A 6,784-nucleotide genomic window follows, 5' to 3' on the forward strand; every position below is an offset into this window, starting at 1 on the left:
ATCTCTTATATTTCACTTACCTAGAGTCTCAGTAGGATGTCCTCACATCTATCCCAATATCATGGTAAGTGAAGACTTTTGTGGGACATGCCTTTTGGGCTAGTGCCCAATTATGAGTATATACCATGTGAGTCTTTCTGCTTCTGGGTTAAGTCAATCATTATGATCATTTCTAGTCCCATCCATTAGTCCACAAATTTCGGGATTTCCTTGTTTGTAATAGCTGAGTAGTATTCCATAGTGTAAATGTACCACAGTTTCTTTATCCAATCTTCTACTGAGGGACACTTAGGCTGTTTCCAGGTTCTGGCTATTATGAATAAGGCTGTTATGAACATGGTTGAACATATGTCTTTGTTGTGTGGTGGAGCATTTTCTGGGTGGAATAGTTGGGTCTTGAGGTAGTCCTATCTCCAGTTTCTTGAGAAAGGGCCAGATAGATTTCCAAAGTAGTTGTACAAGTTTGCATTCCCACCAGCAATGAAGGAGTGTTCCCCTTTCTCCACGTTATTACCAGCATGTGCTGTCACTTGAGTTTTTGATCTTAGCCATTCTGATGGGTATAAGATGGAATCTCAGAGTCATTTTGATTTGCAATTCTCTGATGACTAAAGACATTGAGCATTTCTTTAAGTCTTTCTCAGCCATTTGATATTCCTCTGTTGAGAATTCTCTGTTTAGTTCTGAGCCCCATTTCTTAACTGGGTTATTTGGTTTGGTGGTGTTTAATTTCTTGAGTTATTTATATATTTTTATTCAAGTCCAAGTGGATTAAAGACCTCAACATAAAACCAGAGACACTGAATCAGTTAGAAGAAAAAGTGGGGAAGAGCCTTGAACTCACTGGCACAGGAGACAGCTTCCTGAACAGAACACCAACAGCTCAGGCCTTAAGGTCAGCAATTAATAAATGGGACCTCATAAGGCTGAGAAGCTTCTGTAAGGCAGGAGACACTGTCAACAGAACAAAGTGACAGCTTACAGACTGTGAAAAGATCTTTACCAACCCTACATCTGACAAAGGTCCAAGGCCATTCTTAACAGACAGAAAAAATTGAAAAATTTATATGGAGGCACAGAAGACCAAGGATTGCCCAAACAACCCTGAACACAAAGAATGTTGTAGGCGGTATCACCATACCTGATTTCAAGCTATACTTCAGAACCATAACAAGAGAAACAACATGGTACTGGCACAAAACAGTATACAGATCAGTGGAATAGTACAGAGGATTCAGATGGAAGTCCATGGAGCTACAGTTACCTGATTTTTCCACAAGCATGAAGCCTAGAAAACAGGTAGGCAGAGATGTGGGGTGTGTGTGTATGTGTGTGTGTGAACTGGTAGCACAGGAAATAAGCCAATCAATTTACAAATGAGATCTCTAGAAACTAAAAATCTTCTGTACGGCAAAGGAATCTGTGAAACAAAAAGATAGTCAGACCACAAAATGGAATAAAATTATTGACTGCTATTCATCTGACAAAAGATTAGTGTCATGAATATACAAGTAACTACGAGACCTAAACATTAAGACAATAATCAAGTAAAATTAGCTATTATTTAATTTTAAAAATCAGTTTCAGGGAGACATAAAAAGGTTAAATACCAAGCTGTATCTAGTTGAGGAAATCCCAATTCTCCACTCATTGTGTTTTGTTATATTATAAATTTTAATGTTATCCAATCTTCAAAGACAATTATTGTCAGGTTTCCAGATTCTTTTCTTGCATGTAGGTTCCTATAGGATAATTTGGCAGTTTCGTTGACATCCCTATATAATTTGCTTTCTTAAAAGTTAATGTTACATTTGTTTAATCACTTTAGAGTTTTGGAGTATTGCAAGTATTGTTAATTTGTATCACAACATCCTTGAGAGATACACATTTGGCATCTCCTTCTTTTATGTGTATGTGCATGTGTGCATGTATGTATGTGTGTATTTGTAAATGTATGTGTTTGTATGTGTGTTTATGCATGAGAGAAAATATCCAAAGATAGGAAATATATAAAGCTGCTCATGAAGTCATGTGCATACATGAAACACACCATAAAAAGTATACTACAAACATTGGGAACCAAGTTAAAAGTAACATGCCATTCATAGCAAGTTATTAGCCTCTGGATGGTTCACATGGAAGTAGGACAAAAAAGTAGGCTGGTCACGTTTCACCCACTCAAGGGACATAGTGATGAAAAGAATGTGGGCCCAGAATATAAAACTTCAAGGCCCACCTTCAGTGACATACTTCCTTCAGCAAGACTCCCCAACCCCTAAAGGATTTATAACCTTCCTCAAAGTGCCACCAATGTAAACCAAGTGCTCTAGCACATGAGCCTATGGAGGCATTTATTATTCAAACCACCACACATTCATATATAATTTGCCTTTTGGAACTTTTCCTTTTTCTTTGCATTTGGTGTAATATGATACATTACTAATTTCAACAGTTTTAATCAAACAATAATATAAGTGATCGCATTTCCATTTCAATTTTAAAATATCACTAAGAATTCATATCATGCATATGTATTATTCAGATACTGCTAGGAAGCATAATTTATGTTTTACTTGTACTGTCTGGTTTGGGAAAATCACAAATTTACATCTTGAAATTACTATTATGTTAAAATGTTCCTAAAGAGAAATCAGATTCTGACTAGTCAACTAAGTATTTTCTAAAAGTCACTTACTCTCCTCTCTTTTAAATGACTATACACAGCACTACCCACTGGTCAGATCCCAAGCATTTGAGAATGGATTTTAGTGGAAATCAAATACTTAACAAACAAGGTTATCCAGACACATCAACAACTCTGAATTCAAGTTGCTAGAACACCACGAGGATCAGAAAACCTTTAAAAACTTATTTAACTTCTTTTTGTATCCATCTCCACCAAAGTAAGGCTACTGCCAGTACCCTTGTAAGAGTGATGCTATGCCGATTCACACTACATGTAAAACATCAAGAATTGTGCTGGCATATAGTAAGAACTTATTATTAGTATCTGACAAACTGGCAGTTTGGTAGTTAAATGCCTAGATATAATAAAATCAACACATGATTAAGGTAACTTAATGAATGGGTTTGAGAGATACTGTTGCTCTTGCAGAGGATCCAGGTCTGGTTCCCAGCACACACATATATCTCATAACCATACTTTCTCTTTCAGAGGAATCAATGCCTTCTTCAGATTTCCTCAGGTATAAGATGTCCAAATGGAACACAACATATATACATGCAGACAAAACATTCATACACATAAAATGAATACAACTAAAAAAGTTTTAAGGGTGTGTTAATGAATCTACTCACAGTAATGTGACTGGGAAAATATCATTGTTTATGTACTTATAATAGATGCCATGTACCTATGCTAAGTAATAATGCATTGCATTATTGTGTTTGATGCAATTGTTCAATAATCTTATGGCATGAACTCAACATGTAGATTGATTGTCCTTGATCTCACAGATATCTGCTTGTCTCTACCTCCCAAGTTCTGAGGTTAAAGGTGCATGCCACCACACAGAGAAGAATTCTATGTTTTATTTCAGCTCCTGTAATTATTAACTGCATAACCTGAAAGACAATTTAAAAATGGACAGCATCAGTTTCTTCGTATTTAAGCTAGGAAATATTTCAAGCGAAAAAGAATAAAACATAGGGGAACTATGAGTAAAAGGAAACTATTACCAATTAAGATCAGTTCTTATGTTGCAAATCTCTGTTGTTCTCTATTTCATGTTCTTTGCATGGGGCTGCGCTTCTTATGATGGATATTCAAATCTCTTCTCCCCATCTCTTTCTGTCTCCCTCTGTCTCTCTGTCTCTTTCTTTTTGTGAGGGCTTGATATGTAATCTCACTATGTATCCCTGTAGTGCTTGAAACCTGATAGTGTAGACCAGGCTGGACTCAAACTCAAAAATATCCACCGGTAGCTGCCTCCTCAGTGATGAAATTAAAGGCATGCACTAAAATGCCTGGCTAATTCCCTTCTCTTGATATCAATAAGGATGAGCACTGTCACAGGCTACACAATATGGGTCTCTTGTTACTCTAAGATCAATGAGTCTTGCATGAGTATAAATTGCTTAAGTTTGAAATTGTGTGAAGCAGGAATCACATGTCAGCAAAAATTTAAGACTTGGTGTGATAGATGAGGTGATGGTGGCCCTATTAATTACAGTATTGTTTTTTAATTGTCCTATTGTGTTTTTCTGGCGGTTATTAATTTAGAGCATATATTGTCTACTAATCTGACAAACATTGCTGAAAAGTATACTACACAAGATTGTGATTCTGGTTAAGCAAAAGATTAAAATGAACTTGACACTGAACCCTCTTTGGACAGATGAAAAAATGGTGTCTCAAGGAAAAAAAGAGGAGAATCAAGATTGACACAAGGAAATTTTTCTATAAGACAATAAAGAACTTCACAAAATGACAATTTTGAGATAGTATTGGATACTTGGTGTAAAATATAGCCTTTTCTTGTATCCCAAGGAAATATTTATGGATAATGGCTTTAATACCAAACCAACTTTAGTTTTTTGTTTTATTTGAACAAAATGATTAAACTATTTTGAAGAATTTATAGGTGAAAATTCAGAAATTAAAAACATTATAAGAGACATTTTAGCAAAAATACTACTGAGTTTTGGAAACAGCACAGGAAAACAACATGAGAGAAAGTGGCTAAGCATGCCTCATCACCTCCTTCTAAATGTTGTGACACATGCCATATTTGTATCGTCTTCTGAAGAAACTGTAAGAAACTTTTAATACTGAATAACATGAACTGTAATTAGCCTACATTTTTGCTGAAAGTTCTCTGAAGCAAATTAAGCATAAAATATAACTTCATATGAGTAATACTAACTTTGGTGAAGCATAAAGCATATGAAATCATTTATATAAATTCAATTATGTCATTAACATGCTCACCAATATCTCAGGTCACCTCAAATGTGAAGCCAAAGGGACTTCTGGTCAAGATATACTGACACTGGGGGAGGATGATGTGTCCTGGCCTGCGGGACAAATGGAACCAGGGTTCACCTGAAAGAGGGAGTGGGGATTTAAAGTAGGGTACAGAGACGTGAGAAATAATGAGTCAAGTCTGGAAATTTCTCATCAAACTTTCTTTAATGCAGATGAGTAAGGATATATATAGCAAGGTCAATAGGATCTATTCTAATCCCACTCTCCCTAGCCTCCAGGGAAAGAATACAATAACTTGAAAAGCTCCCTGTAAGAACTTCCTATTTCTCTGAGTAGCTCTCTGTGAGAATTTCTTTGATCCTCTGGATGGTTCCCAGTAAGTACTTCCCTACTTTTTTCAAGGTAAATTAGTCCAAAGGTAGCCTAGAACACAAGACCTCCTCCAGCAAAGGTCAGCAATGCGAAGATCACAGCCTGCAGGCTAAGCAAGGGATTTCTAACATGGCAGAATTTGGCATGGCTCCCCATAGGAGGAGAGGTAACTCAATGGTTAATAGCACTGAACCCTCCTCCAGAGGACCCAGGTTCAATTCCCTACCCACATGATCACTCATAACCATCTGGAACTACACTCTCAGATGATCCCATGCCCTCTTCTGGTCTCTGTGGGCATTACATGCACATGGTACATAAATATATGCAGGCGAAATACTCATACATTAAGAATTAGTAAACCTTTTAAAAAATAAACTGAAATTAAAGTGAAACCAAAAACAAACTTCTATTCCAGATGCAAGTAAAAGCTGGATTAAAATGACAAGCTTTCTCAACACATGGTCAACAGCACAGTCAAGGTAAAGAAACATCCTTGAGTCAAAACTCAAGAACAACATCAAAATCAGAATTTCAAAGGTTAAGAAATTTAGCATTTCATGGAGCTAAAAGGAACTGGGATTATAGTATCTACTGCAGAACAGCGAATAAATATCCAGGCCATGCAGAATGCTATAATTATGTTCTCCACACAAAGACACATGTCACAAGAAAAAATGGTCTTTATATGAAATAGGGTAGGGAAACTACTTACCAACCAACCATCTTCTGTGCACTGTGCATACTGACAGCCAAGATGATATCAAAATGGCATTCATGGGAAGAGAGATGCTCAGTCAATAAAGTGCTTGCCATGGAAACATCATCACACATTTTTCAGATTCACAGCATCCATGGGAAACCCCAGGAATAGTAGCATGCATTTGTAAATCCCAATGCTGGATGGGTAGAGAATGAAGGATACCTGAGGTTTGTTGGCCCACAAGTCTAACCAACAGGGAAGCATTAGGTTCTGCTGGTGATATTGTCTCAAAGCAATGAGATGAAAAGTTGTTTTAAAAGGCACTTTCTTTGACTCCTTGCATTCACATGTATACACAAAACAATATACACACATATACATATACACAGTCCCCTCTATCCTTCCTTTCTCTGAGTTTGGTGGTATTAACTATGCTTCCCTGTGAAGCATTTTATTTTGTGTTTGTAACTGATCTAGTATGAGAATTCTTTTCCATTCTTCTAGGAAATAGGGAATTTGGAGGATCTCAAGACTGAAATGGATTCCTGTCCACCTTTCAGGAGCACAAAGGTTTTCTACCCACCCACCTGAAACAATTCATTTCATCCATTACATAGGGACAAAGGCCTTGTTTCCATCCCCCACCCTCAGAAACTTAAAAGTTTTCAACTTAGAAAGACCCAAAGAAATGAGTGTGGTTTGATTTTGGTGCTTTGGAGGATGACATTCACTCTTTCTTGACCATGCCTCTGTGGCAAAGG

The sequence above is a fragment of the Acomys minous genome, assembly GCF_964271855.1.
Source record: "Acomys minous genome assembly, chromosome: 7".
NCBI classification, from domain to species: Eukaryota; Metazoa; Chordata; class Mammalia; order Rodentia; family Muridae; genus Acomys; species Acomys minous.